This window comes from Bombina bombina, chromosome 1 (genome assembly GCF_027579735.1).
Source record: "Bombina bombina isolate aBomBom1 chromosome 1, aBomBom1.pri, whole genome shotgun sequence".
Classification (NCBI taxonomy): domain Eukaryota; kingdom Metazoa; phylum Chordata; class Amphibia; order Anura; family Bombinatoridae; genus Bombina; species Bombina bombina.
Window position 1 is genome coordinate 1,049,982,554 of NC_069499.1, and position 16,326 is coordinate 1,049,998,879.

The window sequence follows — 16,326 nt, forward strand, 5'->3', positions numbered from 1 at the left end:
CAATGCTCCCCACTCAAGGATTGGGTTATTAGTAGAGCCCTTATTAAGTTCAATAAATTCTTTAATTTGCTGTTGCACTCTATCCAAAATCACACTATCCTGGAGCAAAATGGGGTCAAAGGTCCATGTTTTAAGTCTGCGTGGGTTAATCATTCCTGTCAAGGTAACTGTCACAATGGAGTGGTCAGACCATGAGCAATTTTTTATTGAAGCTCTGGTTAGTAGGGGCATTAGAATTTGGCTTATGAGGATGTTGTCTATTCTAGAGTGTGTTGTATGTGCTGGGGAGTAGTAAGTGTAGTCCCAGACATTTTGGTTCAATGATCACCAACTATCTATCAGATTGTGATCTGTGGTAAGGTCTAAAAGGACTCTACTCTTCTTTTTAGGCTTGTCAGTTTGTGAGAAAGCTTGATTCGTCCTGTCTATTTTATCATTCATAGTGCAGTTGAAGTCACCTCCTACAATTGTTTTATATCTTTTCCACAGTGTGAGATGTTTGCTCACCTTGGAAAGGAATTTTGCCTGTTGATCATTTGTGGCATATATGTTGACTATTAGGACAGGGGTGTTTTGTAATGTTCCCTTTATTATTAGAAATCTTCCCTCCCCATCCCTCACAACAGATTCTTCGTGAAAATTCAATGTGGAGTGGATTAGTACTGAGACCCCACATTTTTTTTTTGGTCCTATGGCGTGGTATTGTGTGGGAAAAGCTTTATCCCAGTATTTGGGAGTGTTTTGGGGTGTGAAATGTGTTTCCTGCAACATTACTATGTGTGCATTTAGAGCTTTGTATTCTATAATTGTTTTCTTCCTCTTGATGTCCGAGTTTAAGCCTCTTACATTATGTGAGATTATGTTTATTGACATGATGTGTCTGTGTAGGGGGTGTAGCTCAACCGGTACCTGTGGTTAAACAAGAGAGGAACCCAAGTCCTGACATCCTGGGGGAGAGCAGTGCGGACCGTCCCATTTGTTGTCTCCTCATTCGGAGAACATACCAAATCTATATTGCAAGCAGAAAGATTGCAAAGTTCAATATACGACAATGAGATATACCTGGTAATGAGAGAGCAGATTTCAAAAATTTCAATAAAGAGTACAATAGATAAACCAAAAAGTCGAGCAATGTTGGAGATTATATCAAACAAGTGAACAGGAGGAAACATTATTTGACATATAAACCTGAATTTGTTAATATGAACATGTGCATTTCTTTGTAACTAGACAAGGGTAGGGACGATGGAGGAGGGTGAGGGATGGGGAAAGGTAGGGAGAGGGGACAAGGGGATTAGGGAAGGGGTTAGATCCTGAGAATTTAAGCATGGTTTTAATATGCAACATTTAGTCCAGCAATAAAGGTGGTAACAATAATATAAAATGCTACTAGGACTAAGTTCTAGGATGGTGTTATCAATCAAAAATCGGAAGAGATAGTCTCTTCCTGTTAATACTAGGGAACTTTAAGACTCTATAACTTTAGATAAGAAGAACAAAGTTCAAACTGGCAACTGGGAAATGGTGAGTATGAGCCCACTTGCCAGGGCTCAGTTTAGTCCAACCAGTCCATGGACCGATCCTGAAACTTTAAAGTCTATATACTAAACCTCTTAATCAAGCTGATGAGTCCTCATCGTCGGTTAGGTGGGCTGTCTGTGTAGTGTTGCTTAGCTTCGTTTTCTGTCTCTTTGCTTTACCATTTTTCCCCACTGGGGTCCATTCTCTTTGGATAGATTTCTTCTGAGGTTCTGGAATGGTAGGTGAAATGAGGAGGTCTGTCTGGATTTTTAGTCGGTCCAGTAAGGCTTTTCATTCTTCCAGAGTGGAGCATGCGTAGTTGCTGTTTTGATAAGAAAAGGTTAGCTTAAAGGGGAAATTCCACCTGTATTTGATGTGCTCTTTGGTGAGGGCTGTGGTTAAGGGTTTCAAATTTCTTCTCTTTCTTAATGTAATAGGGGCAAGGTCTGTGAAAATCTGAATGTTGTTGCCTTCAAATTCAATGCATTTTTTTTCTCTAGCAGCTTTCATAATGAGCTCTTTCACATGATAGTAATGCATCTTAAGAACTACATCTCTATTTGCGTTTTGCTGGGGTCTTGTAAGGGCTCTGTGTACCCTGTCCATTAGTAATAAGTTCATATCAAGGTCGGGCACTAACTGCTGGAACAAATCAGTAATGGTTGCTTCTAAATCTTTATAGGATTCTGGGAGATCCCGGATTCGCAGGTTAGATCTACGTGATCTATTTTCAAGATCTTCAAGCTGGTCCTCCAGTTTAGCTATATAAGATGCGTTGTCCTGAATGGAGCTTTTAATAACGGGGATTTCTTCAGCCATATTGTCTAGTCTTTCCTCGATTTCTGCCCTTCTCCCTCCTATTTCTTTAATATCTTGTCTAATCTCTTGTAAGGCTGTTTTAAGTTCTTCCTGGAACAAGGATTTGATGTGAGACAGTAGTTCTCTGTTGGGGTCTTCTGGGTTAAGGGCTTCGGGGCCCCCTAAGTTGCCCGCTGACGGGCTATTGACTGTAGCTGGGCTATTTTTATCTGCACTTTTCTGTTTCAGTTGCGACCTAGATAGGCACTCCTTAACCGTTTGGGACTTATTTTTCATGCTGGCCTGTTTCATAGGGCACAATAAGACTGTTTGGAAGAGGGTAGGAAACACGTCGGTGTTTTGTGTAGATGATGGTTCCCTTTTATTTCTCAGGATCTGGTTTGGGAATTAACTTATTATGCACATGCCTGCTTATGGAGTTACATGTATAAAAGGTTTATTGCCTTGCTCCGCTTCTCTACTCTTACATCAAAGCAACAAATGACAGGAATCTGATGCTGAAGAATGTGTGGTGTCCCTCTCGTCAATTGACTAATAGACCCCAATTGAGTCTCTCCTAATTTTCCTAGGCCGCTGCTAATAGGCGCAACAGCCCAGGTAGGGAGTTCAGTTCTGATGAGTCTTAAGAGAGGACTTGTGTGTTGCTTATAAAATTCTGAGATTTAGGAACATACTCCGCTACAGGGTTCTAGGACAGTGCAGGTTTCTGTAATGTGAATAGGGAGAATGGGTGTAAGATGGCGTCTTTTCCCGCCGCCTGGGGAGCTGCTTATAACGGTTCTCTACTATGCAGTCTCTGTGTTACATTAAATGGTGCCGCCAGAGTCCCTCCGGTTTAAAATTAATGTGTTTGAATGTCTCCCTTAATATGGCCAAGAGTGAAAAGGTATTCTTACTTGCTGCTTGCCTCCGACCCTCCACAAGCTCCTACCATGTGGGTCTGCTCGCCTCTCTCTCCGTTGCCATCTGGAATTGCAGTCACTGCCCTATTCCAATCCCGGTGGTTGTTGACGGCTCTTGAGGGGCAGCGGTTTTAGCAAAATCTGCGGCGCTAATCCTAACAGCTACCGGAGCGGAGCCCCGACCCTCCGGTCACTGCTGCGTGCTTCTGAGGCCTCAGGTTGTGAGCAAAAGGGGTTTTAATATAACCCGGTCTCCAAAGTGTTACCCTTGGGCTTGGCGCTTCTTCTATATGCCCCAAAGACACTTTTGCAGATTAGAGGGGTTAAATGATAGTGGAAAAATGCACTTTATTAATCTCAAAGTGCAGAGCTCTTCTGGGTCACGTCTGTCTCTTACGGCAGTTAGCTCCTCCTCGGGAGTTTACATAATTTAAATAGATATTTAAGCATTAAGCATTAATCTATTTCAGAGTGCAATTGTGGAAAGGCAATACAATACATGCCAAGTCTAGATGAGCAAAAATTAAAATATCATAATACATAGAGCTAATATGCTCAGGACTAAGTGGATAATTGGCTAAAAAAAGAACCAGTAGCTCTCCAGTTTATACCCAGGGTCTAGGATTTTATTCAAATCTGTTTGTGGTTCCCAAAAAAGAGGGAACTTTTCGACCTATCTTAGACCTAAAATGTCTCAACAAGTTTCTCAGGGTTCCCTCCTCCAAAATGGAAACCATTCATTCCATTCTTCCCTTGGTCCAAGAGGGTCAGTACTCAGTTCATGATGACCATAGACTTGAAGGATGCCTATCTGCATGTTCCCAACCACAGGGATCATCACAATTTCTTGTGATTTACTTTTCAAGTCAAGCACTTTCAGTTTGTTGCTCTTCAGTTTGGCCTTGCCACAGCTCCCAGAATTTTCTCAAAGGTTCTGGGGCTCTTTTGGCATTTGTCAGGTCTTGGGGAATTGCAGTGGCACCTTATCTGGATGACATATTGGTTCAGGCACTATCTTTTCAACAAGCAAACTCTCTTACAGAGATCTTGTTGTCTTTTCTATGTTCCCACAGATGGAAACTGAATCTGTAGAAGAGTTCCCTTGTCCCAGCTTCAGTGGTTTGTTTCTTAGGGACCATCATAGACTCCCTATCTATGAGGAGGTCAGAAAATCCAAACTTGCCTTTCTCTACAGTCTACTGTTTGGCCATCAGTGGCTCAGTGTATGGAGGTAATTGATCTGATGGTCACTTCCATCGACTTTATTCCTTTTGCCCGATTCCATTTGAGAGCCATTTGCATGCTCAGACAATGGAACAGAGACCATTCAGATCTGCCTCAAAGAATACATCTGGACCAGTTGACAAGAGACTCTCTCTCATGGTGGCTTTCTCAGGATCACCTGTCTCCGGGCAAATACTTCAGGAGACCCTCCTGGTGATTGTGACCACGGACGCCAGCCTGCTGGGGAGCAGTCTGGGACTCATTAAAGGCGCAGGGCCTATGGACTCGGGAGGAGTCTGCTCTCACCATAAACATCTTGGAGTTGAGAGCGATCTACAATGCTCTGATAGCTTGGCCTCAATTGTCCTTAGCCAGGTTTATCAGGTTCCAATTGGACAACATCACCTCGGTGGCTTACTTCAACCACCAGGGAGGAACTCGGAGTTCCTTAGCCATGAAGGAGGTGGCACGGATTATTCAGTGTGCGGAAGCTCACAATTGTTGTCTCTCTGCCATCCACATTCCAGGAGTGGACAATTCAGAGGCGGATTTCCTGAGCAGACAGACTTTTCATCCCGGGGACTGGGCTCCACATCTGGAGGTGTTCTCCAGGCTAACCCTCAAGTGTGTGTGGGGGGGGTGCCGGAGTTGGATCTGATGGTGTCTCGTCAGAATGCCAAGCTTCCATGGTACGGTTCAAGGTCAAGAGATCCGCAGGCTGCTCTGATAGATGCTCTGGCGGTTCCTTGGGATTTCAGCCTAGCATACCTGTTTCCTCTGTTTGCACTACTTCCATGAGTCATTGCTTGTATCAAACTGGAGAGAACGTCTGTAATTCTAATAGCTCCTGCATGGCCTCACAGGATCTGGTATGCAGACCTAGTGAAGATGTCATCTCTTCCTTCTTAGGGGTTTCCTCTGAGGAAGGATCTTCTAACTCAGGGTCCCTTCCTCCATCCAAATCTCATTTCTCTGAAGCTGACTGCTTGGAGATTGAACGCTTAGTTCTGGCTAAGCGTGGGTTTTCTGAGTCAGTCATAGAGACCATGATCCAGGCCCGCAAGCCTGTTACTTGTTAAATTTACCATAAGGTATGGCGTAAATACCTTTATTGGTGTTGATCAAAGGGCTACTCTTGGAGTAGGGTCAGGATTCCTAGAATTTTGTCCTTTCTCCAGGAAGGCCTGGAGAAAGGGTTGTCAGTCAGTTCTCTGAAAGGTCAGATTTCTGCACTATCAATTCTTTTACATAAGCATCTGGCGGATGTGCCAGATGTTCAATCTTTTTGTCAGGCCCTGTCATATCCCTATGTTATGTACCTATGTACCTTTTAGATGATATCTCCTCCTACACATTTACCTTTTAAAGGATGTTCATTCCCCTTCCTCTTTGCTTGATAATAAGTGTGTATTCAGTGCATCTGTCTCTCACTGCTCTCTGAGCCGAATGTATCTACTTTGAATCCTGATCTCTTTGAGACGTTTACCTCTCTGCTTCGTGGGACACTTCGCTACTACAAGTTTGCCTTTTCAACTTGAATTGTTTTATGCATTGATCATCATCATATGTGCTTACTTACACCTAGATTATGAGTTTTGCGTTAGAGGCTGTGCGGTGCTAACGAGCAGTTTATGCTCACCGCTCACTTACAGACAGCGCTGGTATAACAGGTTTTTGCAAACCAGACAAGAAGTGAGCATTGAGCAAAATTTTGCTCATTACCGTACTCCAATACCAGCACTGCTTACGTTAGTGGTAAGCTGGTGTAACGTGCTTGTGCACGATTTCCTTATAGGAATCAACGTGGGGAGCCGGCTGAGAAAAAGTCTAACACCTGCAAAAAAGCAGTGTAAAACTCCCTAACGCAGCCCCATTGATTCCTATGGGGAAATACATTTTATGTCTACACCTAACACCCTAACATGAACCCCGAGTCTAAACACCTCTAATCTTACACTTATTAACCCCTAATCTTCCGCCCCCGACATCGCCGACACCTACATTATACTTATGAACCCCTAATCTGCTGCCCCCAACATCGCCGACACCTACATTATATTTATTAACCCCTATTCTGCCACCCCAATGTCGCCGCCACCTACCGCCACTATAATAAACATATTAACCCCTAAACCGCTGCACTCCCGCCTCGCAAACATTAGTTAAATATTATTAACCCCTAATCTGCCGCCACCTACCTACATTTATTAACCCCTAATCTTCCGCCCCCAACGTCGCCGCCACTATATTAAAGTTATTAACCCCTAAACCTAAGTCTAACCCTAAACCTAACACCCCCTAACTTAAATATAATTAAAAGAAATCGAAATAAATATTCCTATCATTATTTAAATTATTCCTATTTAAAACTAAATACTTACCTATAAAATAAACCTTAAGCTAGCTACAATATAACTAATAGTTTATTTTTATTTTAACTAGGTAGAATAGTTATTAAATAGTTATTAACTATTTACTAGCTACCTAGCTAAAATAAATGCAAATGTACCTGTAAAATAAAACCTAACCTAAGTTACAAGTACACCTAACACTACACTATAATTAAATTAATTCCCTAAATTAACAACAATTAAATACAATTAAATAAAATTATCTAAAGTACAAAAAAAACAAAACACTAAATTACAGAGAATAATAAACAAATTACAAGATTTTTGAACTAATTACACCTAATCTAATCCCCCTAACAAAATAAAAAAGCCCCCCAAAATAAAAAAGGCCTACCCTACACTAAATTACAAATAGCCCTTAAAAGGGCCTTTTGCGGGGCATTGCCCCAAAGTAATCAGCTCTTTTACCTGTAAAAAAATTACAAATCCCCCCCAACATTAAAACCCACCACCCACACAACCAACCCTACTCTAAAACCAACCCAATACCCCCTTAATCCAACCGGGCCGAAGTCCTCAACGAAGCCGGGAGAAATCTTCATCCAAGCCGGGCGAAGTGGTCCTCCAGACGGGCAGAAGTCTTCATCCAGACGGCATCTTCTATCTTCATCCATCCGGTGCGGAGCGGGTCCATCTTCAAGACATCCGACGCAGAGCATCCTCTTCATCCGACGGCTAACACTGAATGATGGTTCCTTTAAATGACGTCATCCAAGATGGCGTGCCTTCAATTCCGATTGGCTGATAGAATTCTATCAGCCAATCAGCATTAAGGTAGAAAAAATCATATTGGCTGATCCAATCAGCCAATAGGATTGAGCTGGCATTCTATTGGCTGATTGGAACAGCCAATAGAATGCCAGCTCAATCCTATTGGCTGATTGGATCAGCCAATAGGATTGAACTTCAATCCTATTGGCTGATTGCATCAGCCAATAGGATTTTTTTCTACTTTAATTCCGATTGGCTGATAGAATTCTATCAGCCAATCGGAAATTGAAGGGACGCCATCTTGGATGACGTCATTTAAAGGAACCTTCATTCAGTGTTAGCCGTAGGATGAAGAGGATGCTCCGCGTCAGATGTCTTGAAGATGGACCCGCTCTGCGCCGGATGGATGAAGATAGAAGATTCTGTCTGGATGAAGACTTCTGCCCGTCTGGAGGACCACTTCGCCTGGCTTGGATGAAGACTTCTCCCGGCTTCATTGAGGACTTCAGCCCGGTTGGATGAAGACTTCTCCCAGTAAGGTGATCTTCAAGGGGTTAGTGTTAGGTTTTTTAAGGGGGGATTGGGTGGGTTTTAGAATAGGGTTGGTTATGTGGGTGGTGGGTTTTAATGTTGGGGGGGATTTGTAATTTTATTTACAGGTAAAAGAGCTGATTACATTGGGGCAATGCCCCGCTAAAGGCCCTTTTAAGGGCTATTTGTAATTTAGTGTAGGGTAGGGCTTTTTTTATTTTGGGGGGCTTTTTATTTTGTTAGGGGGATTAGATTAGGTGTAATTAGTTTAAAAATCTTGTAATTTGTTTATTATTTTCTGTAATTTAGTGGGGTTTTTTGTACTTTAGCTAATTTTATTTAATTGTATTTAATTTAGAGAATTAATTTAATTATAGTGTAGTGTTAGGTGTTAGTGTAACTTAGGTTAGGTTTTATTTTACAGGTCAATTTGTCTTTATTTTAGCTAGGTAGTTATTAAATAGTTAATAACTATTTAATAACTATTCTACCTAGTTAAAATAAATACAAACTTTCCTGCAAAATAAAAATAAACCCTAAGATAGATACTATGTAACTAATAGTTATATTGTAGCTAGCTTAGGGTTTATTTTATAGGTAAGTATTTAGTTTTAAATAGGAATAATTTAGTTAATTTTTATTTCGATTTCTTTTAATTATATTTAAGTTAGGGGGGGTTAGGGTTAGGGTTAGACTTAGATTTAGGGGTTAATAACTTTAGTATAGTGGCGGCGACGTTGGGGGCAGCAGATTAGTGGTTAATAAATGTAGGTAGGTGTCGGCGATGTTAGGGACGGCAGATTAGGGGTTAATAATATTTAACTAATGTTTGCGAGGCGGGAGTGCGGCGGTTTAGGGGTTAATATATTTATTATAGTGGCGGCGATGTCCGGTTCGGCAGATTAGGGGTTAAAATATTTTTTTTAGTGTTTGCGATGCGGGAGGGCCTCGGTTTAGGGGTTAATAGGTAGTTTATGGGTGTTAGTGTAATTTTTGAGAACTTTAGTTAAGAGTTTTATGCTACGGCGTTGAAGTGTAAAACTCTTAACTACTGACTTTAAAATGCGGTACTAGTCTTGGCAGGAGAGGGTCTACCGCTCACTTTTGGCAGACTCGTAATACCAGCGCTATGCAAGTCCCATTGAAAAAAGAGGATACGCAATTTACGTAAGTGGATTTGCGGTATTTCCAAGTCTGACCAAAAAGTGAGCGGTACACCTGTACCTTCAAGACTCGTAATACCAGCGGGCGTTAAAAAGCAGCGTTAGGCCCGGCTAATGCTGCTTTTTAAGCCTAACGCAAAACTCATAATCTAGCCGTTACTGTTTTCAACTGTTTACCAAATACTAAATTGAATCAAGTTTACTTTCAATTACCTTTGCTACTCAATCTACTTTGCTACGGTCTTATCCGATTCACAGAGATACAACTAAGTTGTGTTGACGTCACAAGCCTCGCTTCCAACTCCGCTTACTGCCGCAACTTACACAGTTACTCTCTGTCGCAGCAAGTCAGTACATCCGATACAGGTACTCTGCATTCTCTTCACATAAAGTGAAATAAGTACTTACTGTGAAATACTATTTATGCTCATATTCATATATATCTGGGACAATATGTTGTAACTGAATTGAAGTCTTTATCTTGGTACTTGGATTAAGTAAACTTGATAACAAGGACTTAGAACTGCATTAATTAATTATTGTGCTTTCTCTAAATACAATCTGACATGAAGGTATAAGCTACGAACTTTATGAACACTTTCTTACAGATTGCAATTGCTAAAGAATCACATTCACTCTATAATTTACTTAATATATTCAAGTCTCTTTTTCCCCAACTTCTTGTTAAACCCAGCTTGTGCTGATTACGTTTAACCTAATTTTATCTAGAGACTAAATGCTTCTCTTTTTCAAAGTTCAATCCTTCAATATTGAATTTAATAACTTGAGAAGCTACAAATCCATAACTAACCTCTAACTAAAGTGGTTAAAGCCTTACAGGCCCTGGTCAGAGTCAGGCCTGTGTTTAAACCTGTTGCTACTCCTTGGAGCCTTAACCTTGTTCTTAAAGTTTGCAGCAGGCTTCGTTTGAGCCAATGCATTCCATGGATATTAAGCTGTTATCTTGGAAGGTTCTGTTTCTTATTGCTATATCTTCTGCCCGAAGAGTTTCTGAACTCTCGGCTTTGCAGTATGATTCACCTTACCTTATCTTTCATGCGGATAAGGCTGTCCTTCGTACTAAATTAGGGTTTCTCCCTAAGGTGGTTTTGGAGAGAATACAAACAGTTCAATATAAAGCACTCTAAACCCATAGGTGTGTGCACACTGTCAAAGGATTACTGCAAAAATCCCACAAAGTAATGTAGCACAAAAATGCAGCAGCACCACTTGTAATCTTCAAAAGAATCTCTTTATTTCCACAAGGTGGGAGCAGAATTACAGGAACAACGTTTCGGATTATGTACCCTTAGTCATGTTCATACAATGTGTGTATATCTAAGTCTACTTAAATACTTATAAACAGGTAAAACCACACCCCTTCAATTAACATTTTAATTACATACACTTCCTTAGCTATACTGACCTCTAGTGGTCTATACCTACAACAATACAAGATTCTAAAATTAAAAACGCATTAACACAAATGTTATCAGCAAAGATCTAATCTCCAGAATAACTAAGATAGTGTCTAGGAAAAAACCTTACATTTAAATCTTCCAACAAATATATTGATTTTCACTCTTTACATAAATACATTTAAATCCAGTTCCCTATTCATTCCATTAGGGATTAAATAATCCAATTTATTAATCCAAAAGGCCTCACATTTTTTGAGGAGCAATTCTCTATTCCTACCCCGCCTAGGTGCTTGTATATAATCTATTACCTGAAATCTCAATTGAGCAATAGTGTGGCCCTTATTAAAAAAGTGATAAGCTACTGGGGCATTTAAATCCTTAGTTCTAATATTGGATTTATGATGAATAATTCTGTTCCGGACTCTCTGTGTCGTCTCGCCAATATAGATTAGCCCACACGGACACTTAATCAGATAGATTACAAAATTGGCATTACAATTATAATAACCCTTAATCCTGAATTTCTGTCCTGTGAGGGGATGAATAAATAAATCTTCTTTTATCATATTGTTACAACTAGAACAATTAAGGCAAGGGAAACAGCCATTATTTTTGAGGTAATAAACCTCTGCTTGGATTTCTTTTTACTGCCCACATGTGCTTTAATAATTCTATCCCTTAAACTAGGGAGTCTAGTATAGGCTGGCATGGGAGGCTAATGGAATGCTTGCACCTCCGGATTACATTCCCTTAGGACATGCCAATGCTTCCTGACAATTTTTTGTACTTTTGGACTACAGGCATTGTACTCTGAAATAAACACCATCCTGTTAGGGTCATTTTTCTTCTGTAAACTCTCATTATTAACCCTTCCCTTTGGTGATTTTAATACTCTTATCAATAACTTCTTGAATCATGTCATAAGGATAACCTCGCTCCACAAATCTAGTCCCCATCTCTTTTAGTCTCCTAAAGGCCATAGTTTCATCTTTTACAATACGCCTAACTCTAAGCATCTGGCTATAGGGTAAGGACTTAACAAGAGCGAGGGCATGGGCACTAGTAAAATGTAAGACTGTTCCTATCCGTGTCTTTCCTGTACAAATCTGTTTTTAACAGGGGACCATCTTTATACACTTTAGTGTCAAGAAAATTGATTGATTCTTCCCTCCAAGACACTGTGAATTTAATGCTTTTTGATGCTGTATTTAATTCCAGCACAAACTGATGGAGGGAGCCAACGACGCCCCACCAAATACCAAAAATATTGCCTATGTAGCACCACCAGGTGGCGCCACATAGAATATAAAGCATATTTACATATACAAATCTTTCCTCAAACATATTCATAAAAATATTGGCATAGGTAGGGGCGACGTTGTTTTTGTACATAATATGTGTCTTCGAAGAGAAAATAGTTACAATACAATATTATCTCAAATAGCTCAACCATAAACTGTTGAGCTATTGTAAATCTATTACTTCTGGAAACAACATGTTTGATAGCATCCAGGCCACTAGTGTGGGGTATAGAAGTGTAGAGACTTACAATATCCAAACTATGCAAAATTCATTTATTATATTTATTTCTAAGAAATCATTAGTGTCTTTATTAAAAGACTAACGCCTAGATTTAGAGTTCTGCGTTAGCCGTCAAAACCAGCGTTAGAGGGTCCTAACATTGGTTTTGTCCTACCGCTGGTATTTAGAGTCTTGTAGGTAAGGGTTTAACGCTCACTTTCCAGCCGTGACTTTTCCATACCGCAGATCCCCTTACGTCAATTGCGTATCCTATCTTTTCTATGAAGTGAGCGTTAGAAATCTAACGATCAGATTGAGCTCGCATTCTATTGGCTGATCAGAACAGCCAATAGAATGTGAGCTCAATCTGATTGGCTGATTGGATCAGCCAATCGGATTGAACTTGAATCTGATTGGCTGATTCAATCAGCCAATCAGATTTTTCCTACCTTAATTCCGATTGGCTGATAGAATACTATCAGCCAATCAGAATTCGAGGGACGCCATCTTGGATGACGTCATTTATAGGAACCTTCATTCGGAATTAGGACGTCGTTAGAAGAGGATGGATCCACGTTGGCTGCTTCAAGATGGTCCCGCTCCGCGCCGGATGGAAGAAGATAGAAGATGCCGCTTGGATGAAGATGTTTGCCGGTCCGGATCTCCTCTTCTTGCCGGATAGAATGAAGATTTCGGACCCTCTTCTGGACCTCTTCTTGCCGGATAGGATGAAGACTTCGGATCCTCTTCTGGATGGATCGGTGATACCCGGCGTGGTGAAGACAAGGTAGGAAGATCTTCAGGGGCTTAGTGTTAGGTTTTTTAAGGGGGGTTTGGGTTAGATTAGGGGTATGTGGGTGGTGGGTTGTAATGTTGGGGGGAGGTATTGTATGTTTATTTAAATGCAAAAGAGCTGTTCTTTTTGGGGCATGCCCCGCAAAAGGCCCTTTTAAGGGCTGGTAAGGTAAAAGAGCTGTTAAATTTTTATTTTAGAATAGGGTAGGGCATTTTTTTATTTTGGGGGGCTTTGTTATTTTTTTAGGGGGCTTAGAGTAGGTGTAATTAGTTTAAAATTCTTGTAATCTTTTTTTTATTTTTTTGTAATTTAGTGTTTGTTTTTGTAATTTAGTGGTTTTTTTTTGTAATTTAGTTTAGTTGATTGAATTGTAGATAATTGTAGGTAGTTTATTTAATTAATTTATTGATAGTGTAGTGTTAGGTTTAATTCTAACTTAGGTTAGGATTTATTTTACAGGTAATTTTGTAATTATTTTAACTAGGTAGCTATTAAATAGTTATTAACTATTTAATAGCTATTGTACCTTGTTAAAATAAATACAAAGTTGCCTGTAAAATAAATATAAATCCTAAAATAGCTACAATATAATTATTATTTCTATTGTAGCTATATTAGGGTTTATTTTACAGGTAAGTATTTAGCTTTAAATAGGATTAATTTATTTAATAAGAATTATTTTATTTCGTTAGAATAAAATTATATTTAATTTAGGGGGTTGTTAGTGTTAGACTTAGCTTTAGGGGTTAATACATTTATTAGAGTAGCGGTGAGGTCCGGTCGGCAGATTAGGGGTTAATAATTGTAGGTAGGTGGCGGCGACGTTGGGGGCGGCAGATTAGGGGTTAATAAATATAATATAGGGGTCAGCGGTGTTAGGGGTACATAGGGATAACGTAGGTTGCAGCGGTGTACGGAGCAGCAGATTAGGGGTTAAAAATAATATGCAGGGGTCAGCGATAGTGGGGGCTGCAGATTAGGGGTTAATAAGTGTAATGCTAGGGGTGTTTAGACTCGGGGTACATGTTAGGGTGTTAGGTGCAGACTTAGGAAGTGTTTCCCCTTAGGAAACAATGGGGCTGCGTTAGGAGCTGAACGCTGCTTTTTTGCAGGTGTTAGGTTTTTTTTCAGCTCAAACTGCCCCATTGTTTCCTATGGGGGAATCGTGCACGAGCACGTTTTTGAAGCTGGCCGCGTCTGTAAGCAACGCTGGTATTGAGAGTTGCAGAGGTGGTAAATATGCCTGTACGCTCCCTTTTTGGAGCCTAACGCAGCCCTTCTGAGAACTCTAAATACCAGCATTGTTTAAAAGGTGCGGGGGGAAAAAACCACGCATAGCTAACGCACCCCTTTGGCCGCAAAACTCTAAATCTAGGCGATAGATTGAGATACAAATGGTTTCCAGAGTTTGTCTAAGTATATAGATATATTAGTAAAAATAGAGTCAGTGCCCGCCACTATGGGGCACCCTGGAGGGGCCCCCAAATTCTTATGAACTTTAGGGAGAGTGTAAAACACTGGAATAATAAACTCATCATTAATAAGGACATTTCTAGTCTCACTATCAATTATCCCGTTCTGGAAAGCTCTCTGTACACATTTTTTTATGTCACTCATAATTTTAGGGGATGGATCATACAGTAAGGGCATATAAGCATCAGTTTTAGACAGTTGACCTTGAATTTCAATTATATAATACCCCCTGTCTAAGACCACTGTAGCACCACCCTTATCAGCCTGTTTGCAAATTAACCCTTTGTTATCACATAGTGCTTTTAGGGCTTGATTCTCTATCTTGGACATGTTTGGTGTAAACTGCTGCCTTTTCTTACATTGCTGTTTCGTTAATATATCCATATTATGTCTAACCAACCTCATAAACACATCGATACTAGGATCATAGGCTGCTGGAATAAATGTGCTTTTATTTCTTAGACCCAAATTTTTAGTAGCCAGTTCATTAACCTTGTCAGTCCCGGAGACCTTTTGTACTCCCATCCAACAGTCAGTATTGGAAAAATACGATTTCAATTTAGGGCTTCTATTGAACCTATATAGGGCCTGTTCTAACTTAAACCAATTGCATCCCTCTTGTTTACAGAAGGAAAGACCCTTTTCCAATACCTTACATTGAGCCTCTGTGAAATGTGTACCAGATATGTTAATGATTAACCTCTTTTCCCCTGACAAGTCCTCCTCTGGTTGTTTGCAGGCTTTATGGCGATGCCTCCTGCTATACCATCTCCTCCGACATCTGATTCCCCAGACGATGACTCTGTGGTCATTTCAGAGCTACTCGCAGCCCTCTGTGATCTCCGTTCATGTCGGCGTGCAAAACCGGAAGTAGTATTTCTCATACTTCCGGTCGGGTCCCGGGTCCATCTGTAAACCGATCCGGTCAGGTGATCTTGTTCATCCCTGTTAAACTTTGTTCTCTTTCTGTTTTCAAGTTCTTTCCTCATCTCTGCAATTCTAGCATTCATTTCCTTCAATGCTTTCTCAACATCCAGGTCACCGGCGGTACGTCTAAGGCTTGTCTCAACCTCCTTGATTTCATCAGACTGTGTTTCAATAGCTTTCTGGAGATATTCGACAGTGAGTACAATCAAATCCAGAGAGCACTTATTCAAAACATGCTAAAATTTAGTGCAATATTCCTTGTTACTGGATAATAATGTAGGCCTTGTACTCATCCTTAAACCCCTAGGAATACGTTTAATCCTATAGTATTCAGCCAGGGTTGATGCATGCAGCTGATATGACATATTTCTTTTCGCAAGTCTCTCATAATTACCAACATTTATTTCAGCTTGGGGTGTTCTTAGAAAGTCACGAGAGCCCGTTACTAGGGTAGTAATCCGGGCTGCTTCAACATCTGTGTAAGCAAAAACCTTTGTTTCCTGGGTATCTTGAGGATCCTACATGTTGGGGTAAGTGCACGGATAAATAGCAGTAGGAAAATTAATACAAACAGTTCAATATCCAGCACTCTAAACCCATAGGTTTGTGCACGCTGTCAAAGTATTACTGCAAAAATCCCACAGAGTAATGTAGCACAAAAATAGCACAACAGTTTATGGTTGAGTTAATGGAGATAATATTGTATTGTAACTATTAATGGAACATGACAACCCTGTCATGTTCCATTAATTATTTTTTATAGTTCTGATAGTTCAATGTTAACCCTAATTTGGGCAGTAGGACATGAGGATAAAGTACAGATGTGCATTCGGCAGTTTTGTTAGCTGCCGAATGGGGCTAGATTTGCACAGATCTTAGAGTGTTGCACTTTCACACAAAAAAAAA